This window comes from Stegostoma tigrinum, chromosome 2, assembly GCF_030684315.1.
Source record: "Stegostoma tigrinum isolate sSteTig4 chromosome 2, sSteTig4.hap1, whole genome shotgun sequence".
In the NCBI taxonomy this organism is placed as follows: Eukaryota; Metazoa; Chordata; class Chondrichthyes; order Orectolobiformes; family Stegostomatidae; genus Stegostoma; species Stegostoma tigrinum.
Window position 1 is genome coordinate 148474981 of NC_081355.1, and position 23312 is coordinate 148498292.

General features: G+C 44.5%; 1 protein-coding gene across 7 annotated transcripts in view; it reads left to right on the forward strand.

Moving 5' to 3' along the window:
* The first annotated feature begins 22681 nt into the window (after positions 1-22681).
* Positions 22682-23312, forward strand: part of scn5lab (sodium channel, voltage gated, type V-like, alpha b) — a 432064-nt gene continuing 431433 nt past the window's right edge. For all 7 annotated transcript variants that reach the window (XM_059640055.1, XM_059640086.1, XM_059640082.1 and 4 more), the window contains exon 1: positions 22682-23129. The gene's annotated coding sequence lies outside the window, so the exon portion shown is untranslated. The remainder of the gene's footprint in view (positions 23130-23312) is intronic.

Here is a 23312-nt window from a genome sequence, read left to right on the forward strand (position 1 = left end):
TCATGGGACATGGCTGGTGCTGGCTGGTCCAACACTTATTACCCACCCCTAACTGGCCTTGAACTTAGTGACTTGCTGGACCATTTCAGAGGGCAGTTAAGAGTCAACCACATTTGAAGACATGTGCAGAGCCAGACCAGGCAAGGGCAGCAGATTTCCTTCCCTAAGAAGTCTTAGTGGACCCAATGTGTTTATACAACTTTTGACGAGAGTTGTCATGGCCACCAAGACTGACACTACCTTCCAGTTCCATCTTTAAGAAGTGAGTTGGCCTTCTACCAGTCACCGTGGTGAGATTTGAATGCATAATAAAAACCAAAAGAACGGCGGATGCTGTAAATCAGGAATAAAAACAAAGTTGCTGGAAAAGCTCAGTGGGCCTGGCAGCATCTGTGAAGGAGAAAATAGAGTTAACGTTTTGGGTCTGGTGACCTTTCCTCAGAACACTTCCTCCAGTTCTGAGGAAGGATCACAGGGCTCGAAACGTTAACTCCGTTTTCTCCTTCACAGATGCTGCCAAATTTGTCTGTACGTTCACCCAGACCTTCAGTTTGCATTAGCCAGGGACATTACAAGGATGCCTCATAGGCAGTGCATAGTTTTGGTTCTAAGTGTCATGATGAGTGGTGTGGAGGATTACAGTCTTCCACATTCTCCAATAATTTCCAGTTGAGACAGGCTTTAATCATGTCTCACTCCTTTCCTTGCTGTCAGCCTCCAACTCTTCTTTTCATAAACAGAGATAATGAGGTGTGGAGCTGGATGAACACAGCAGGCCAAGCAGCATCTTAGGAGCAGGAAAGCTGACGTTTCTGATGAAGGGTCCAGGCCTGAAACGTCAACTTTCCTGCTCCTAAGGTGCTGCTTGGCCTGCTGTGTTCATCCAGCTCTACACCTTGTTATCTTGGATTCTCCAGCATCTGTAGTTCCTAGCCATCTCCAGCACATCCCTCACCTTCCTGGACCTCTCAGTCTCCATCTCAGGCAACCAGCTAGAAACTGATGTCCATTTCAAGTCCACTGACTCCCACAGCTACCTAGAATACACCTCCTCCCACCCACCCTCCTGCAAAAATTCCATCCCCTATTCCCAATTCCTCCGCCTCCGCTGCATCTGCTCCCAGGATGAGGCATTCCACTCCCGCACATCTCAGATGTCCACGTTCTTCAAGGACTGCAAATTTCCCCCTGCAGTGTTCGAGAACGCCCTTGACCGCGTCTCCCGCATTTCCCGCAACACATCCCTCACACCCCGCCCCCGCCACAACCTCCGCAAGAGGATCCCCCTCGTTCTCACACACCACCCCACCAACCTCTGGATACAACGCATCATCCTCCGACACTTCCGCCATCTACAATCCGACCCCACCACTCAAGACATTTTTCCATCCCCACCCCTGTCTGCTTTCCGGAAACACCACTCTCTCCGTGACTCCCTTGTCCGCTCCATACGCCCCTCCAACCCCACCACACCCGGCACCTTACCCTGCAACCGCAGGAAGTGCCACACTTGGCCTCACACCTTCTCCCTCAACCCATCCCAGGCCCTAAGATGACTTTCCATATTAAGCAGATGTTCACCTGCACATCTGCCAATGTGGTATACTGCATCCACTGTACCCGGTGTGCCTTCCTCTACATTGGGGAAACCAAGCGGAGGCTTGGGGACCGCTTTGCAGAACACCTCCGCTCAGTTCGCAACAAACAACTGCACCTCCCAGTCACGAGCCATTTCAACTCCCCCTCCCATCCCTCAGATGACATGTCCATCATGGGCCTCCTGCAGTGCCACAATGATGCCATCTGAAGGTTGCAGGAACAGCAACTCATATTCCGCTTGGGAACCCTGCAGCCCAATGGTATCAATGTGGACTTCACAAACTTCAAAATCTCCTCTTCCCCCACTGCATCCCAAAACCAGCCCAGTTCTTCGCCTCCCCCCACTGCATCCCAAAACCAACCCAGCCTGTCTCCGCTTCCCTAACCTGTTCTTCCTCTCACCCATCCCTTCCTCCCACCTCAAGCAGTACCTCCATTTCCTACCTACTACCTCATCCCGCCTCCTTGACCTGTCCGTCTTCCCTGGACTGACCTATCCCCTCCCTACATCCCCACCTATACTGTCCTCTCCACCTATCTTCTCTTCTCTCCATCTTTGGTCCGCCTCTCCCTCTCTCCCTATTTATTCCAGAAACCTCTCCCCATTCCCCTCTCTGATGAAGGGTCTAGGCCCGAAACGTCAGCTTTTGTGCTCCTGAGATGCTGCTTGGCCTGCTGTGTTCATCTAGCTTCACACTTTGTTATCTGCAGTTCCAACTGTCTCTTTTCATAAACAGAGCCTTGTTTCAATGCTCCAACTGGCATTTCTCATGACGTTACAAAAAGCAATTTGGCTTATCCAATCCTTTTTCGAATTTCTGGATTGTTAACAACATGAGATGTAACTGGGCTTCGTAAAAAGTTGAAATGATTCATTATTTGTAACTGGCTTCCATTTACCATGATGCTGCATTCTGAAATGTGCCACACCATTCCTTTCTGATAGTATGGATTTAATTTGTGCGCCTTTTTCAAGTATTGCTATAAGTGCGATGTCATTGACATCGAGGATATTGTTCTTATACCTCGGGAAGATACCACTTCCTCAGAGAGGATTCTATGAGGGTTCACTAAATTGATGCTTGGAGTTAGAAGGTTTTCATATCAGGACAGATTGAGCAGAATGGGCTCTTAGTTTACAGCGTTTTAATGAATGATCTTATTGAAGTTTATAAAATTTGTAGAGGATTTAACAGGAAGTCCTCTACAAATTTTATAAACTTCAATAAGATACTAGAATGCTCCTTATCTCGGTCTAGGGATCATGGTTTCAGAGTTAGGGGTCAGACATTGAGTAGGGAAATGATGTGAGTGTCCTAGATTCAACCATCCAGAGCTGCCTCATCTTCCATCCATCACAAAGTCAGATGGAGATGTGTGCTGCTGATCACACAATGCTCAGCACCATGTGCATCTCCTCGGATACTGAAGCAACCCATGTTCAAATGCAACAAGATCTGGACATATTCAGGCTCGGGTCGATACATGGCAAGTAACATTGTGCCACAATTGTGCCAGGCAATGACCATCTCCAACAAAACAGAATTCAGCCATGACCCCATGATTTCCATGACATTACAGTCACTGAATCTCCCACTATCAACATCCAGAGGGTTACCTTTGGCGAGAAAGTGAACTGGACCAGCCGTGTAAATACTGTGGCAGGTTAGAGGCTGGATGATCTGAGGTGAGTAACTCCTGACCCTGTCCACCATCTACAAGACACAAGTCAGGAGTGTGATGGAACACTCCCCACTTGCCTGGATGGGTGCAGCACCGACACTCAAGAAGTTTGACACCATCCAGGACAAAGCAGCCGCTTGATTGGCACCACATCCACAAGCATCCACTCCCTCCGCAACCGACGCTCAGTAGTAGCAGTGTGTACTAACTATAAGATATTCACCAAAATTCTCAGACAGCACCTTCCAAACCCATGACCACTTCCATTTGGAAGGACAAGGGCAGCAGACACATGGGAACACCAGCACCTTCAAGTTCCTCTCTAAGCCACTCACCATCCTGACTTGGTAAAATATTGCTGTTCCTTCAGTGTTGCAAATTGAAGCTTCCTAACATCATGGTGCATATACCCAAGCGCCCCCCCCCCAAACTGCAGTAGTTCAAGAAAGTCTTCTCCAGAAATTTAGGAATGGACAATAAATATTGACTTAGCAAGTGTCACCCAAATCCCATGAACGAATAAAATATAGGCTTCACTCAGAATGTTGCAGATTTTCTAACTTCCTGCCTCAGACAGCAGAAGTCTGGTTGTTGCATGTATTCAAGACAGACATGAATAGCTGTTTGTAGAACAATAGAAGAAAAGGATATGGATATAGCAGGGGAAAATGGGGCTGATGCAGAAGATTAGCTATGATCTCATTAAATGGTAGAATAGACTGAAGGGGCCAAATAGAACATAGAACATAGACCATTACAGCACAGTACAGGCCCTTCCGGCCTTCGATGTTGTGCCGACCTGTCATATCGATCTCAAGCCCATCTAACCTACACTATTCCATGTACGTCCATATGCTTATCCAATGACGACTTAAATGTACCTAAAGTTGGCGAATCTACTACCATTGCAGGCAAAGCGTTCCATTCCCTTACTACTCTGAGTAAAGAAACTACCTCTGACATCTGTCCTATATCTTTCACCCCTCAATTTAAAGCTATGCCCCCTCATGCTTGCCATCACCATCCTAGGAAAAAGGCTCTCCCTATCCACCCTCTGAAGGATTTCTAATACCTCTTCCTTGTGAACCTCAATCCCACCTAGTCTAGTAGCCTGTATCTCAGTATTCTAAATGGCATACTCCAGCCTCTATTTCATGTGGTCCTCTTATGAAATGTGACTCTGGTTATTAGTCCAATGTGGTGGACTCTTATGTCCTCATTGAAGTGTCTGGTAGACACTCAGTTGTCTCAAAATGCATGAAAGGAAGCCAAAATAAAATGGATGGACTACTTCATCAGTACCTCGGCATTACTTGGACACACTCAGCCTTGTAAATCGTTGCAGAATTATAGTCACAGAGCCATACAACATAGAAGAAGGCCCTTTGATGCACCATCTCTATGCGTCCAACAAATACTGGTTACATTAATCCCACTTCCCTGCACTTGGTCCATAGCCTACTATGCCCTGGCATTTTCAGCGCTCATTCATGCGCTTCTTAAATGTTACCAGAGTACTTGTCTTCGCCACCCTCTCAGGCACCACTTTCCATATTGCTACTACTCTCTGGGTGATTTTTTTTCTCTCAAGATCTCCTCTAAACCACTTGGTCCTCACCTTAAACATATGCCTTCTGGACTCAGGTGCATTTGCCATAGGGAAGAGGTCCTCGTGATTTATTCTGTCCATTCTTCTCATAATTCTGTATACCTGAATTAGGTGCCCCTCAGCTTCCTCATCTCCAAGGAAAACAAACCCAGCCTATCTAGTGTCTCCTCATAACAGAGACCTTTCATTCCTGGAAACATCTTGGTAATTCTCCACTGCACCTTCTCTGGTGTGAGAGCTTCAGGATAGTCAAGGGACAGAGGTGAGTGCAGCGGCCATCACTAAGGAGAAGGTGCCATGAAAACTGAAAGGTCTGAAGGTGGATAAATCACCTGGACTGGATGGACTGCACCCCAGAGTTCAGAAGGAGCTGGCTGAGGAGATTGTAGCCACATTAGTGGTGATCTTTCAGGAATTGCTGGAGTCAGGGAGGGTCCCAGAGGACTGGGAAATGACTAATGCGACACGCCTGTTTAAGAAGGAAGGGAGGCAGAAGACAGGAAACTACAGGCCGGTTAGCCTGACCTCAGTCATTGATAAAATTTTAGACTCCATTTTTAAGAACAAAGCTGCAGAGTACTTATAGAGTGCATCATAAAAGAGGGCTGAGTTTGTACAGCTTCATTAAGGGGAGGTCACGTCTGACAAATTTGTTAGAATTCTTTGAGGAGGCAATGAGCAAGTTAGACAAACGAGAGCCATTCGACATAATCTATTTGGATTTCCAGAAGGCCTTTAACAAGGTACCACACAGGAGGCTGTGAAATAAGATAACAGCTCATTGAGTTAGGGGCAAGGTACTGGCATGGATAGATGATTGGCTGACTGGCAGAGGGCATAGAGTGGGGATAAAGTGGTCTTTTTCAGGATGATAGCCAGTAACAAGTGGAGTTGCAAATTTTACAGATGACACAAAGACAGGTTGGTGGAACAGGTAGTGGTTGAGGAGGCTGGGAGGGTGCAGAAGGACTTGGACAGGCTAGGAGAGTGAATAAAGAAGTTGCAAATGGAATACAGTATGGGAACGTGCGATGTTTTGTACTTTGGTAGAAAGAATAGAGGCTTAGGTTATTTTCTAAATGGGGAAAAGCCACAAAGGGATTTGGGAATCCTAGCTCAAACTCTCTTCAGGCTAACAAGCAGGTTCAGTTGGTGGTTAAGAAGGTAAATGTCATGCCAACATTCATTTGAAGATAACCAGAATAAAAGAGCAGAGATGTACTGCTGAGGCTGTATAAGGGTCTGGTCAGACCACATTTGGAATATTGTGAGTGGTTTTGGGTTCTGTATCTAAGAAGGATGCACTGATGTTGGAGAGGCGTCAAGAGCAGACTTGTAAGACTGTTCCCAGTGATGAAGGGCTTGTCATATGAAGAGTGGTTGTGGACACTTGGTGTGTTCTCCGTGAAGCTTAGAATGATGAGGGGGGTTCTGATTGAAACTTGCAGAATACTGAGACGCCTGGATAGAGTGGACGTGGAGAAGATGTATTCCACTAGCAGGAGAGACTAGGACCTCAGGATACAGCATCAGAGTGAGGGGAGATGACCCTTTAGAACAGAGGTGAGGAGAAATTTCTTCACCAGAAGATGATGAATCTGTGGAGCCCATTGCCACTGAAGGCTGTAGAGACCAAGTCATTGAGTGTATTTAAGACTTAGATAGGTAGGTTCTTGATTAGGATCAAGGATTACAGGGAGAAGGCAGGAGAATGGGGTTGGGAGACACATCAGCCATGGTTGAATGGTGGAGCAGACCTGATGGGCTGAATGGCCTAATTCTGCTCCTATATTTTATAGCCCTATGGTCTAAGTGCTGGAAAGTGACATTGGAACTGATGGTTGATTGTTTTTTCTAATGTCACTACAGACTTGATGGGCTGAAGGGTCTCTTCTCTACTATATTACTTTTTAGCCATTAAAAAACCTTTCATCTATCACTATGTTGGACGCTTCCTCTATCGATAACACCCTGTACATAACCTCTCCCACCAATAGTGACATCTTGTCTTTGAGTTTTATGCCTCCTGGTTCACTAATTTACACTTACATACTGTATTAGCAGTTTTGCAAATGTGGTACGGATTGATATCTACTGTAAATGATACTGTAGAAGAAATATATGAAAATACAGACAGAATTTTAAACAAAGTGTTAACATGGGGACCGGGTTAAATCTTCATGCCCAGATTCAATCATTCTAATTCGCTTCGCTGTAAGTCTAGACTCCCTGTTTGTATATAAGGGAAATTGGAATAACTGATGGCCAGAGAATTAGTTGAAGGTTGCAAAATTACCTGAAAATTGGGACAGTTATTAATCACTTCAGTGTTGCTTCATTGGTTTCTGAGATGATCTTAATACTTTGATTAGATTATAGCTTTGCAATCACTCTCAAGTATCCATTAGTCTATATTTAATTTACTGCTGATTGATAGCATTTACCATCATGAGTAGTGTATAAATTGCAGGAATCATAGTGTAACACAGTTTAACTGCAGTATTGGACATGTTATCATTCATGGTTCTGGTTTGAGCTTAATGCATATGTTAGAGCAGAACAGTATTGACATGGATAATGCAGTCAAGGAGCCAGAAGTCCTTGGTCAAGTCAGTAATGGGCACCAATTCTAATACACAATTTAACTGCAATTCAAGAATTTTGCAGCAGCAGATATGTTGATTGTCAGGACGACATAGTTGGGAAGAGATTAGTGAGCAATCAAAATACTCAGGTTTATAACTGGGTACATAGTGCGTATCTACCTGAAATCTCCAACTCTGAGCACTACATAGGAGGTATTTGTGGTAGGTCTGGGATTGTGCAAACAGAAGCCCATTGAAAGTTTTATCCTCCAGGGCACTAAGTGTGCATTTGCACCCAACAGGACATCTTCAGGGTCCTGATCTGCACTACCAGTTTAAGTGAAATGCATCATTGCTCCAGATACTGGAAGACCTTGCCCATTAAATGTATTACTTTCAGTTAGATTTCCCATTCCTTCAAGAACCGTGGTAGGGTTGTTCTTTTTAAGAGGCATTTGGACAGACAAATGAACAGGCAGGGAATAGCAGGATATAGACTGTGTGTGGGCAGATGGGATTAGTTTAGAATGGCATCATAGTTAGCACAGGCATGGTGAGCTGAAGGGCTCATACTAGCCATACTGTTCTATGCTCTATGTAGGAAACATACCTGCTTGGTAGATGTGACCAAGGGCTAACACTTGGGGATCAAAGGAGAAATAGGTCTGAGGAAGGGTCACCCTGAAATGTTAACCCTGATTTTTTTCTTCACAGATGCTGCCAGATCTGCTGAATTTTTCCAGCAACTTCTGCTTTTGTTCCTGATTTACAGCATCCGCAGTTCTTTTTATTTTTTTTAAAGGGAGAAATAGTGATTTATTGAAGGTTTAGAGGGGCATGGGCCAAACACAGGCAAGTGGGACTAGCTTAACTTTGTCAGAATGGACAAGTCGTACCGAAGGGTCTGTTTCTGTGCTGAGTGACATATAACTCTATGACTAGCAAAGGGTGATACTGTTGCTAAAGGACATTGGAGAATAAATTTGGAAAGTACATTTTTCTCAGAACTTAAACTGTAAAGGGCTGTGCATGTTCCTGTTGCCTTTTAAAAGATAAAGTTAATTCTAGTTAGTCATTATTTTTCAGCTGAAACCACTAATGGAGTATGGGTCTGTGTTAATTGCTGAGCTGACGATTCATACTTCTGCAGAAATGGATTGGCAAATGTTAGCTTAATATGAGTAATGAGTTTGTCTCACTTTGTCAAAGTCTTCTTCCAGGCTGTTATTGGTGAACTTCTGTAACAGTCCATGAATGCATAGTCATCATGCATGGATCTGGGCTATGCAGCTCAGAGTTAAAGTCAGCAAGTTTAGTGAGAGTAAGATCCCAAATGTATCGATGTGAGAAATTCAACACTACAGTAAAGCAACTTTGATGTATCAAGTTGCACTGAGTCCCATTTAGCAACACTGTGCTTGCTGACTTACATGAAATGTCTTGGTTTTAAGCATAGAACCATAGGAAATAGGAGCAGGAGTTTGCCATTTGGCCCTTTGAGCCTGCTGTACCATTCAATATGATCATGATTCATCATTCAACTCAGCCCCCTCTCCCTGCTTTATCCCCATATGTTTTGATCTTTAAGCTTGAAGAACTATATCTAACTCCTTCTTGAAGGGATTTAACATTTTGGCTTCAACCACCTACAGCGGCAGGAAATTCCACAGCCTCACCACTCTCTGGGTGAAGACACTTCTCCTCATCTCAGTCCTAAAATTCTTAAATTGTGATACCTGGTTCAGGGCTCCCTAGTTATCGGGAATATACTTCTTGTGCTTACCCTGTCCAGTCCTGTTAGAATTTTATAAGTTTCTGTATGTCAGTCTTGCCATCCCAGGAATCAGCCTGGTAAACATTTGTTGCACTTCCTCCATTGCCAGAATGCCCTTCCTCAGATGAGGAGACCAAAACTGCACACAATAGTCCAGGTGTGGACTTACCAAAACCCTGTACAATTGCAGCAAGATATCCCTGCTCCTGGACTCAATGCCTCTCACTATGAAGGCAATGAACCATTTTCTGCATCTATATCTTTACATTCAATGACTGGTATATAACAAAACGCAGGTCTTACTGCACCTCTGTCTTTCCCAATTTATCGCCGTTCAGATAATTAACTGCCTTTCTGCTTTTGCTACCGCAATGGGATAACCTCACGTTTATCCGTGTTAGACTTCCCCTGCCATGCAATCACCGACACACTCAACTTGTTCGAATCAGACCAAAGCATCTCTGTATCATTCTCGCAGTTTAGCCCTCCCGCCCAGCTTTGCATCATTTGCAAACTTAGAGAGATTACATTTCGTTCCCACAACCAAATCATTAATGTATATTGTGAATAGCCAGGATACTATTCCAGAGGAAACCCACACAGATGCTGGGAGAATATGCAAACTCTACACAGGCAGCGGTCCGAGGCTAGAATCAAACCCAGATGCCTGGCACTATGAAGCAATAGTGCTAACCACTGAGCCATTGTGCCAATCCCTGTTTATCCTAGTCTTTGTTTCCTGTCTGCCAACCAGTTCTTGGTGCATGTCAGTCCACTACCCCCAATCCCATGTGCTTTACTTTTATATACTAACCTCTTAGGTGGGACCTTATTAAAAACTTTCTAGAAGTCAGAGTAAACCATGTTTCCTGGCTCCCCCTTATTGACCAATCTGATCCTGTCTCCACCTGCCAAGTGCTCTGCTATTAAAATCTTTTACAATGGGCTCAAGCATTTTCCCTATTACCAATGTCAGGTTAACCAATCTATAATTTCTCAATACCTGCTTTTGTTTTGGATAGTGGGGTTACATTAGCTACCCTTTAAATTTTCACCATTCTTTTCAAATCCATCCATGCCCCGTGTCTCTGTTTCTCTGTAATCTCCTCACCCCACAGCACTCTCAGATTTCTTCACTACTCTAATTCTGGCATTTTATACATCCCCCATTATAATTGCTCCACTATTCAGGCTCAAACTTCGGTTGTTAATGCCCCAGTCTCTGGAGTTCCCTCTCTGAAATCTCTGCCTCAATTGTCTCCTTTAAGGCACATCTTAATGCTTACCTTGCAGACCAAGCTTTAAAGTCACCTGACCTAATCTTTCCTTGGTTGTGTCATATTTTATTCTGAGATGCTCTTCTGAAATACCTTGAGATGTCTAATTACTTTAAAGGCAGATAAAAATTCTTGTTGTGTTAGTGACAACTGCTTTCTTTACCTGAGGTAAAGGAGTTAGAGGGTGAAACGGTGCGATCTCGTTAAGGGTAGGTTTTATATCTCTCCAGCATAATTGACCTAGCAGATTAAGGAGTAATCAATTCATCTTTAAATGAATGGCAGAATGGCTAGAGAGAAAACATTTTCTTTGAGGGGGTGCGGGGCAGTCTAGAACAATGTCCTGCAAGTTGAGTTGGAAATGAGGCAGAAATCAAGAACTCACTCCCCAAAAAGATGTTGAAACACAAGCATGCAGTGTGGGGGAAGGGTTCGTGGTGATGGTGATTGCTGTATTTTCATTCCGTGTGGATACTAAAGAAAATAGTATCAACCTCCAGGCCTGAAAGTCTGTCCATGACCTGAGTAGATGAAGATGTTGGCTCAAGGGGCTGAATGGCCTTCTGGTATTGTTTTGCCCCTCTCTTAATACACGTGTGCTGGTCTTCAAATCATACAGCTTCCACACACCAATCCCCTTTGAATAGTGAACTCCTTCTGTGCCATCTTTATTAGCTTCTTTACACTTATTTTCGGTGCTTTGTCTTCCCCTTTTCTAAACTATCCCCTTTGCTCTACGTTCATCTTGATGTGGCTCATCTGCCACTTCCTGCACAGTTGTTGGTATAAAGTATCTTTTCCACCCATTGAGCTGACGCCCAATATTGTGCAGTTCCTGCTTTTCACCACCATTATGCCGTCTAAGTGGCTAGTTAGCGACAGAAAAACCATCGACATATCATGAAAGAAAGATTTCAATTGTCCAGTGCTTTTCATGACCTGTTACGGTTTCACATGGGATGCTATCATTGAGACAGTGCTCCTGGACTAGTGACCCAGGGGCAACTAAACAGAGAGAATGACGGAGAAACTCAGCAGGTCTGGCAGCATCTGCAGAGAGAGAAACCTAGTTAACATCTACAGTCAAGTTCCTCAGAACTGTCTCAGTCACCAGGACTAATGGCAGGAGACGTGAGATCCAATGCAACCATGACAGGTCGGGTGGTGGGAAATTTAAGTTCTATTAATAAATCTGGAATAAGATACGAGATTCATTAACAACAACCATGAAGTCACTGGGCTGATATTTTTGTTTAACAATCTAATTTCAGAACACTCTTCAAGGCCATAAGACCATAAAATACAGGCATAGAATTAGGCCATTCAGTCCATTGTTACTACTCCACCATTCACTCATGGCTGATATATTTCTCAACCCCATTCTCCTGCCTTCTCCACATACCCTTAATCCCTATACCAATTATGAACCTACCTGTGTCTGTCTTAAATACTTTCAATGATTTGGCCTCCACAGCCCTCCGTGGCAATGAGTTTCACACATTAACTACCCTCTGGCTGAAGAAACTCCTCCTCATCTCAGTTCTAAAGGGTCATCCCTTCACTCTGAGGTTTTGCCCTCCAGCCTTTCAGCATTCTGTAAGTTTCAATCAGATACCCTCTCCTCTCCCTCATTCTTCTAATCTCCAGCGCATACAGACCCTGATCCTCAACCACTCCTCATTTGACAATCTCCTCATCCTGAAATCATTCTTGTAAACCTCCTCTGGACCCCCTTCAATGCCAACATATCCTTCCTGAGATACGGGGGCCCAAAACTGCTCAACAGTCTTCAAAATGCGGTCTGACCAGAGCCTAATACAAACTCAGCAGTACATCTTGTATTCTAGCTCTGTCAAAATGAAGCTGACATTGCATTTGCCTTCCTAACCGCTACCTGTTTCTGCATGTCAACCTTCAGAGTGTGCTTAATTAGGACTTTCTGCATCCATATCTGGCCTACCAACAGGGAAGCACCCCATCAGTATTGCCACTTAGCCAGGTTGTGGGATGTGAGCTCACAAATTTCTGACCCACTGCTATCCATTGATGCACAAAGGGGTAATAGGCACACAGCATTTTCCTTAACATTTGTCACTACTTTCTGTACAGTCTCTGGCTTGAGAGATGGAGACAATGAGATCTTCAGAGTCTGTGTGGCACCGGTAGTCGAAGACACCATCTGTGGTAGGATTTAGCATTTGTTGGACTGTTCAACCTCCCCACAAACCCCCATGCAAAGCCCATCAGAAACGGGCTGCCCAAAAAATACCCACGCACAGCAACGCTGCTCTGGGGCTGGCATTAACAAGGGCAGAGTGGGGCTTGTGCTCCTCACCGGGAAGCAGTCCTCCTGCTCGGGCATTGATGACCAATCTGACTAAAGTCCCTGCAGCGCCATAGGCTTGTCAGTGGTCACTGCCGGTACAGCAGGTGTGGCAGAGAGGAAGGAAAACCCAGGCTCCTGCACTTGTTGGGGATATTTTGGGCAGAAAGATGTCAACGAGGTTAGGTAAAAGGTTTGGAGAGAGGGGACTTAGGAAGGAAGGTGGCACACTATCTCGTGGGTAGGTGCATGGTCTGATGAACAAAGAATATCTCTAGGATATAGTAACTTCAAAGGAGAAGGGTTATACACTTCATCTGGACGGTGTCTTATTTTGACAAACTCAATTGACCTGTAACAATTTTTGATATATAATTGACAGGATGTTGATTTCTAAGTCCGCCATTCTCTGTAGTAAGGCACACCTTTTCACAACCTTAGGTGATTCCAGCCCGTGACATACTTTTGTAGTTCAGTCACTCTTAAAACTTAGGAAATACACAGACCAATTTGCATCCAAGCAGGGTCCTGCAAGCAGCAATGTGGCAAAGAAAGAACGATATCTCAGCAATTACGTCGCACCTTCCATTACCACCAGGAATCTCAAAGCGCTTTACAGCAAGTTAAGTACATTTGAAGTGTAGTTTTTGTTGCAATGTAGGAAACAGCGCAGCCAACATGTCTTTCAGCAAACTCCCAGCAATGTGGCAACAACCTGTTTTTCTGGTGTTGATTGAGGCATACATTTCAGTCAGGCTGCTGAGGAGAACTTGCCCACTCTTAATTACAATAGTGTTGTGAAATTATTCACATCCACCTGAGGTGACGGCTTTATTTCATGAGCCGTCCTAAAGTTGGATCCTCCAACTGTTCAGCACTCCCTGAGTACTGCACTTAAGCATTAGGCTTACTTCTGACCAGTGACCAGCCCATTAGTCTACTCTCAATCATCAGTAAAGTGATGGAAGGTGTCAGTAACAGGGCTGTCAAGCAGCACCTGCTCAGCAATAACCTGCTCAGTGATGCCCAGTTTGGGTTCTGCCAGGGCCACTCAGCTCCTGACCTCATTACAGCCTCGGTTCAAACATGGACAAAAGAGCTGAATCCCAGAGGTGAGGTGAGAGTGACAGCCCCTGACATCAAGGTTGCATTCAACCGAGTGTGGCATCAAGGAGCCCTAGCCAAAGTGGAATCAGTGGATATCCGGGGGGCAAACACTCCAGTGGTTAGAATCATACCTGAAACATAGGAAGATGGTTATAATTGCTGGAGGTCAGTCATTTCAGCTTCAGGACATCTCTGCAGATGTTTCTGAGGGTAATGTCCTAGGACCAACCATCTTCAGCTGTTTCATCAATGACCTTCCCTTCATCGTAAGGTCAAAAGTGGGAATGTTCACTGATGATTGTACAATGTTCAGCACCATTCATGACTCCTCAGGTACTGAAGCAGTCCATGTCAAAGTGAAGCAAGACCTGGGCAATATCCAGGGTTGGGCTAACAAGTGGCACAAATGCCAGACAATGACCATCTCCAACAAGACACAATCTAAACACTGCCCCTTGACATTCAATGGCGTTACCATTGGGCAAGGTGGCAGCCTAATAATGATATTATCACCAGACCATAAATCTAGAAATCCAGGTGATGATCTCGGTGACCCAGGTTTAAACCATGGCAGATGGTAGAATTTGGATTTAACAAAAAAAATGGGATTAAGAATCCAATGATGACCATGAATCAATTTCTAATTGTCAGAAAAATCCAACTAGTTCACTATTATCCTCTAAGGAAGAAAGCTGCCATCCTTACCTGTTCTGGCCTACATGTGACTCCAGACCCACAGCAATGTGGTTGACTCTTAACTGTTTTCTAGGCAATTAACGATGAGTAATAAATATTGGTTTGGCCAGTGACATCCACATCTTATGAATGAATAATAAAAAAAGTCACTGAATATCCCACTATCAATATCTGGCATTAACCATTAACCAAAGACTGAACTGGACATAAACACAGTGGCTAGAGGCTGGGAATACTGCGGGAGTAACTCACCTCCTGACTCCCCAAAGCTTCTCCACCATCTACAAGGCACAAATCAGGAGTGTGATGGCATACTTCCCACTTCCCTGGATGGGCGCAGCTTGACACCATTCAGGGCAAAGGACCCCACATGACTGGCACCACATCCACAACTAATTCTCTTCCAATCTCTTCTATCAGGCAGAAGTTACAGAATCTTGAACACTCGCTCCAACAGGTTCAAGAACAGCTTCTTCACTGCTGTTATTAGACTGTTGAATGGATCTCTCTAATTTCAACTCTAACATCAATCTTGCTCTGTGCACCTCCTGTGGACTGTAACATAGAACATAGAACAGTACCGCACAGTACAGACCCTTTGGCCCACGATGTTGTGCCAACTTTTATCCTACTAAGATCACTCTACCCTGCATTCCCTACATTTTACTATCCTCCATGTGCCTACCCAAGAGTCGCTTAAAAGTCTCTAAAGTATCTGACTCCACTTCCACTGCCGGCAGCACATTCCACACGCCCACCACTCTTGCATGCCTCACTCTGTCTAAGCAGACAAGGGAGGGGAGGGGAATATGTGTCTGATGGTGGCATCTTGTCAGAGGTGACAGAAATGGCATCTGATGAATTCCAGCCCTCCTTCTACCAGCTGGCAAAATGGGATCTGCTCAAAATACATGCGACCCATCTGGATCTGGTTCCTTCTTACCACTTTTAAAGGTCTCTGAACTTAGCCAGACTCCACAAAAAAACAAGCCTGATAACAGCAGGATTGTTAGTGTTATTCCAAATGTGATATAGAATCCCTACAGTCTGGAATGCGGCCAAATGGCCCATCAAGTCAACACCAACTCTCCAAACCGCATCCCACCCACATCCAACCCCTTACTTTATCCCTGTAACCCTGCACTTCCTCATGGTTAACTCACCTGGGCAGCACATTTCTGGACACCTCGGGCAATTTAGCCTGGCCAATTCGCCCTAAACTGTGGGAGGAAACTGGAGTACCTGGAGGAAACCCATGCAGACACAGGAAGAATGTGCAAACTCCACACAGACTGTTGTCCGAGTTTGGGATTAAGGTTCCTGGTGCTGTGAGGCAGCAGTGCTAACCATTGAGCCACCGTGTGGTCCAACCTGGGACGTTGGCATTATTAGCACCATGCTGTAAACAACTGAGCCAACCAGTCAGACAGCTGATTTCTCTGTTTAGTACAACAGAAGTGATTTTTGGGATATGAAGTTATGTAATGTAAACTTCCATTTTTATACAGACCCATTAGAAAATTATAGCGTGGTGGGGCTTAGATGAAACCATTCTGTCCATTGTGCCGCTAATTACTCTTTCAATGGAGCTATCCAATTAATCCAATTCCACCTCTGATGAAGGGTCCAGGCCCGAAACGTCAGCTTTTGTGCTCCTGAGATGCTGCTGGGCCTGCTGTGTTCATCCAGCCTCACATTTTGTTATTTTTAATTCAACTCCCCTGCTCTAATTCCAGAGCCCTATAAAATTCTCCCCTTCAAGCGTTTATACCATTCTCCTTTGAAAGTTGCTATTGATTCTTCCTTCATTTTTCTAGTAAAATGTTGCAGGTCCCAACAACTTGGCAACAACTGGTGAGTAAAGAAAAAACGTTTCCTCCTGTTAGCCCTTCTTCCATTTCTAGTAAATAGCTCCTGATGGGACATCAAAGAGACTAGCATTTTTTTATTATTCATTCGTGGGATGAGAGTATCAGTGGATACACAGCATTTATTGCCCAGAGTCAACCACATTGCTGTTGGTCATATAGGCCAGACCAGGTAAAGATGGCAGTTTCCTTCACTAAAGGAACTAGACGTGTCTTTCCCAACAATTGACAATGGATTCATGGTCATCATTAGACTCTTAATTCTATTAATTTATTGAATTCAAATTCCACCATCTGCCGTGGTGGGATTCGAAACTAGGCCCCCAGAGCTTTATCAGGGTCTCCAGATTAATAGTCTGGCAATACTACGACTAGGCCATCTCCTTTCCCTTTTCTATGGTGCATTCCACAACCTTAGGATACCTCAAAATGTTTTACAGACAATGAAGTGCTTTTTTGATGCGCAGGCACTGTAGCAATGTTGGAATCACAGCATTCAGTTTGTGCCCAGGAAGCTCCCACAAACAGCACTGCCGAGTTGGTCAGATAATCTATTTCAATTGATGTTGATTGTGGCGAAATAATTCCCAGGATACCAGGAAGAACTTTCCTGTTCTTCCCCAAAATTGGGCCATGGGGTCTTCCCCATCCTCTGGAGCTTGATTTAATGTTGCATCCAAAATTGATTGATTGATTGATTTATTGTCATGTGTACTGAAATACAGTGAAAAGCTTTGTTTACGAGTAGTAGTACAGGTAGGCCATAGTGAGCAAAGGACATACAGATAAAAAAATGACTTAGACAGGGGTATACAGATTACATTGCACAGGGTGTACACTAAGCCAGATCAACATTAGCAAGATCAGCATTATTTGAGGTTAGAGAGTCCATTCGACAGTCTGATAATGGCCAGAAAGAAGTTGTTCCTGAACCAGCTTGTGTGTGTGTTCAGGCTTCTGTATCTTCTGCCTGATGGAAGAGGTTGTAAGAGGTCATTACCGGGGTATAATGGGGTCTTTGATGACATTGGCAGCCTTTCTGCAGCAGCGAGCCATATAAATGGAGTCCATGGATGGAAGGTTGGCTTCCGTGATGGTCTGGGCTGTGTACACCACCTTCTGTAGTTCCTTACAGACCTGGACAGAGCAGTTGCCATACCAGGCCATTATGGACCCGGACAGTTTGCTTTCAATGGTGCACCTGTAGAAGTTGGTGTGGGTCCTTATGGACATGGCAGATTTCCTGAGCTGCCTGAGGAAGAGGAGGCATGGTTGTGCCTTCTTGACTGTCACATCTACATGGGAAATCCAGGACAGGTCATGAGTTAGCATCACTCCGAGGAACTTGATGCCCTTCATCTTCTCAACCTCAGTTCTATCGATGCAGATGGGGCGTGTTCTCTTTCTTTCTTTCTGAAGGCAATGATCAGTTCTTTAGCTTTGCTGATGTTGAGAGACAGATTTTTTTCATTGCACCGCATCACCAAGCCCTCCATCTCCCTTCTGTGGTTTGGTTCATCACTGTTTGATGTCCGTCTTACTATGATGGTGTTGTCAGCAAACTTGTAGATGATGTTCTTTCAGAATTTGGCCACACAGGTGTGGGTGTACATGGAGTACTGTGAGGGGTTGAGGCGCATCCTTGGGGGGCTCTAGTGTGGAGTGTTCTTGTGCAGGATGTACAGTTACCCAGCAGCTGATGCTACAGTCTATAAATATGGAGCTGGAAAAGCACAGAACGTCAGATAGCATCCGAGGGGTGGGAAAGTTAATGTTTCAGGCCGAAACCTTTTGCCAGACGCTACAGCCTTCAGTACTGCACTGGGTGTGATAGTGCAGATTACATTCTCAGCATAAGGCCATGGCAGCTAGGAAGGCAAATGAAATATTAGCATTCATTTCAAGAGCAGAGATATACCGCTGCGGCTGCATAATTCCCTGGTCAGATCACATTTGGAATATTGTGATCTCCCTTGAGCCCCAGATCGAGGGAAGTTTGTGCTAGTGATAGAGGGGATCTGGAGGAGGTTTGCAAGAATGATCCCAGGAATGAAATGCTTGTCAGTGCCAGTTGAGGACTCTGTCTGTGCACAATGGTGTTTAGAAGGATGTGGGTTGGTGGGGGGGGGGATCTGATTGAAACTTACAGAAAACTGAGAGGCCTCGATAGAGTGGATGTGGAGAAGATGTTTCCGTTAGTAGGACAGGCTAGGATCTGAGGGCACAGCCTCAGGGTGAAGGGACAATCCTTCAGAACTGAGATGAGGAGGAGTTTCTTCTGCCAGAGGGTGGTGAATCTGTGGAACTCATTGCCACAGAGGGCTGTGGAGGCCAATCATTGAGTGTATTTAGACAGAGATAGATAGGCTGTTGATTAGTGAGGGGGTTGAAAGTTACAGGGAGAAGGCAGGAGAATGGGGCTGAGAAAGATATCAGCCATGATCGAATAGCAGATGGGCCGAAAGATCTAATTCTGCTCCTATATTTTACAGTCTTATGGATTAAATCTTTTAACCTTGACGGTCCCACACCTCAACCTTGGAAAACAGAGTGTGATTTGTGGTGACTGTAGATCTTCCGCGGTCGGAGGTGAAGTTTCAGGCCGAGAGCATGCTTCACAATAAAAGGCTTGCATTGCTTTCCTAACATAGTAACTGAATAATCCGGTTCATCCTCATATCACAACTGGGAAAATGCGTCCGATGGCCGATAGAGGGAGCTCTTGGCTAAGACGTGTGCATGCCTTAGGGCCACACAAGGTGGACATGGTCGAATTACTTGAGGTGCGGGGGAGGGGAGGGGGGCGTCTAAAGAGGTGTGGATGTGCGTGAAAAACTGTACAAATCCAAATCAGTACTGGAGCAGATTAGTTTGAAGGTGATACTGAAAAACAAAACAAAACACAGAACATCAGACCAGGCAGTTAATATTTAGCTTGGATTCAGTCACAGCTCCTTAAAGTACTGTACTGTTTATTTTCTCTCCTATTTAAAGCAGCGAGAAGGGGCACCATACCATTTCGCTGCCAAGCTGCACCTTGTTAAATAACTGAATGCTGTTTATCCTAAACTGGGAAGTGAGAGTAGATTAAGTACATTTATGTCAGTGTTAATATTCTGAAGGAGGCTTATTTATTAGATAAAAATCATATCTGTAAAACTCAGCAAGACTTAGGGACTCAGCTTATTGACCAAAATGTGCATTTAAAAAATACATTTATACATTAAAATAAAAACATATACATATACTTTGAAAAATATAAGAACAAAAGAAGTGCACTTTCCTGAAGGGTCTGGACAACTGGAATTCTAATTACCCCTTCATCCTTTTCTTATTCATAATTTCATGCCCCTTTCAGTGTAACTTACTGCATCTTTTTTTTCAGTATTCACTCACAGGGATGTGGACATTGCTGGTTAGGCCAGCATTTATTCCCGAGGGGGCAGTTAAGAGTCAGCATATTGCAGTTGTCTGGAATCACACCTAGTCCAGAGCAGGTAAGGATGGCAGTTTCTTTCCTTCCCTAAAGGACATTAGTGAACCAGATGTTTTTTCTTTCTCTCCACCAACCATAGTTATCATTAGACCCTTAATTCCAGATTTGTATTGGATTCAAATTCCATAGCTGGATTTGAACTCCGGACCCCACAGCATTAGCCAAATTCCCAGATTAACAGTCCAGAGATAATACCACTAGGCCACTGCCTCCCACAAACCTGGATCACCAGTTTATTATAAATAGTCAGGTTATATGAGACTCGGAGGTAGTGTCCATACTGTTCTCTTCAGTGTTTTTTGTTTGAAGGGGTTTGGCTTGGGTGAGAGTAGGGATACAAGGGGAGATGGCTAACTGAATTGGTTGGATGGTTGGTTCCATTCCCTCACTGGCTAAGGTTACCCTGATGGCCTAGTGGTATTATCACTGGACTGTTAAAACAGAGACTCAGATAATGTTCTGGGGACCCAGGTTTGAATCCCACAATGGCAGATGGTGGGAAATTGAATTAAATAAATATCTGGAATTAGCAATCTAATGACATCCATGAGTCAATAGTCAAAAAAAACTCATCTGGCTCACTAATGCCCTTTAGGGAAGGAAACTACCATCCTTACCCGGTTTGGCCTATATGTGACTCCAGACCCACAGCAATGTGGTTGACTCTGAACTGCCCTCTGGGCAATAAATGCTGCCTGGTCAGCAACACTCTTATCCCATGAATGAATAAAGGAAGAAAATAACTCTCCTCTTCTCAACCTCTCCCCTCATCGGAGGCATAAACTGACCACCAGTCACCTCTCCCTAATGAGAGAGCAGCCCAGTGGCCTTTAAAATTGACTTGTATGTGTGTCTATATTTTTGTGGGATATTGAGTCCCTTTAGTTGATATTACAAAAGTGAATTTTAACCAAGCCCGCACAACTGGGAATCAGTACTAGGCCAATCGATACATGAGTGACAAAGGGTAGAGAGTAGCTATTGGAAACAGAGCCCTTAGCAGTGTTGTTTCTGGATGTTAGTGACATGAGGGGATTTAAGGGTCACAGGTTGGTTTGAACAGGCCATTTGGCCCTTTGGGCCTGCTCTGCCAATCGATGACATTCTAGTTGATTTTCTCCATTCTTTCTTCCTTCTCTCACTATCCCCATATTTGTTCAATTCCTCAGTATCCAAAAATCTATCCACCTCTGCCTTGAGTATTCTCAAAGAATTTGGTGTTGAGAATTCTAAAGATCCACAATACTCTGTGTGAAGACATTTCTCCTCAGCTCAGTCTGAAAGGGCGGAGTCCATTAACCTGAAATGACACCCTTCCTAGTTTCAGACTTCACAGCGTGAAGATATTCTCTCAGCATCCAATTTAACAGGGCCCTCAAGAGGTTTGTTTATCAGCACGCATTCCTCCAAACTTGGAATAAAAACAATAGATCACTGATCTCTCCTCATGATACAATACCATCGTTCCAGAAACCAGTCTAGTGAACTTTCATTACGTGCCCTCTTAGTCAAATATATCCTATACCCAGCTGTTGGTTCTGAATACGAAAACAAACACAAAAAGAGCTGATTGGAGGATGACGCTGACAATGATATTTACTGAGAGTGGAATTCTCATCCCATCCAATCCAGATAATGCAGCAAACAAATTACTACAAGGACGGTGAAAATTAGCAATTACAATGAACAGGAACACATGATATATAGTTTGATACAGATTAATTGATTAAGACTCATCCATCAAGGTAGGACGATGGGATTTAGGCGCAATAGTAGGCCATTCAACCCTTCGAGCCTGCTCCATCATTCAGTCAGATCCAACCTAATCTGAATATGGTCTCAACTGTACTTTTCTGTCTGCTCCCTACTCCTCTCCCATAACGTTTGTCTGTCTATACAAAGAACAAAAAAAACAAAGAAACCTACAGCACAGGAACAGGCGCTTCAGCCCTCCAAGCCTGCGCCGATCAAGATCCTCTGTCTAACCTGTCATCTATTTTCTAACGGCCTGTGTCCATTTGCTCCCTGCCCATCCATGTACCTGTCCAAATATATTTTAAAAGACGCTAACGTGTCTGCGTCTACCAGCTCCGCTGGCAACGCATTCCAGGCGCCCACCACCCTCTGTGTAAAGAACTTTCCACTCATATCTCCCTTAAACTTTCCTCGTCTCACTTTGAACTCATGACCCCTATCTATCTATCTATCTATCTATCTATCTATCTATCTATCTATCTAACAATCTATCTACCCATCCATTCATCCATCCATCTATCTCTCTATCCATCTATCTATCCATCTGTCTATCTATCTATCCATCTATCATCTATCTACCTATCTATGTTGACTGTCACCCATCAATCTCTACTTCGCTCTCTCCCTCTGTTACTCCGTTGTCCAGATACACTACAAACCGTCCCAAACAACACTCTCGAGTTTTTTTTAGTGTTTTTTTTAAGAAGCAAAGCGCTGGTTTGTGGTCTGGAGCTCATACAGCGGCGTGGGATGCGTGCCCTGTAATCGATCAACTCACTCTCTCCCGTGCCCAGCTCTCTCCGTCCCTCTCTCCTTGAGCGTGTGTGTGTGTGTGTGTGTGCGCGCCGTGGCTTGGCAGCTTGTGAGCTGAGGATGGCAATAGCTGAACACTGGGCGTTGGAAGGACGGGCAGGAATCAGTGCAGGCAACGCCTCTTTGTGAGCTGAGGGCTGCATGTGTCACCGTCCATCAAACGCGCCGATCCACATCCCAAAGCATCTTCCTATATACTGCAGCCCCGCTGCTCGGAACCTTAACTTTTATTCTTCAACAACAAACAACAAGACAGAGAGGGGAAAAAAAAACAAACAAACAAAAGGAAGGGAAGGTTTGAAATATTTGAACACCTAAACTGGACAAGGACCTGTGCGATTTCACTGTGTGTGACAGAGAGACTTCTACACTATAAAAGAGAAACACTCGAAGATGGAACGAGTTGAGTTGTTCAACAGGGGAGTCTAAAGGCAGACATGGTGACAATAGTGGACTTACTGACACATGTGAGGAATTTTACTGCACAGCCCCTGTCTGTTGGATACACCGCAGACTTGGAATCAGCTAGAGAGAAACTTGGCGTGTAAGTGCCGCTTCGTTGTCTTGTCAGGGATTGCTGGTGTATTTAACAATGTTTAGGAAAGCCCAGATCTAGGGGTGGGGGGTTTGTACTTTCAGGGTGAACGAAAGTTCGAGAACCTCTCCTGCACTTTGTGTACTTTTGTGTCGCTGTTGTTGTCAAGAGCGGTAGAAATTGCAAATCACA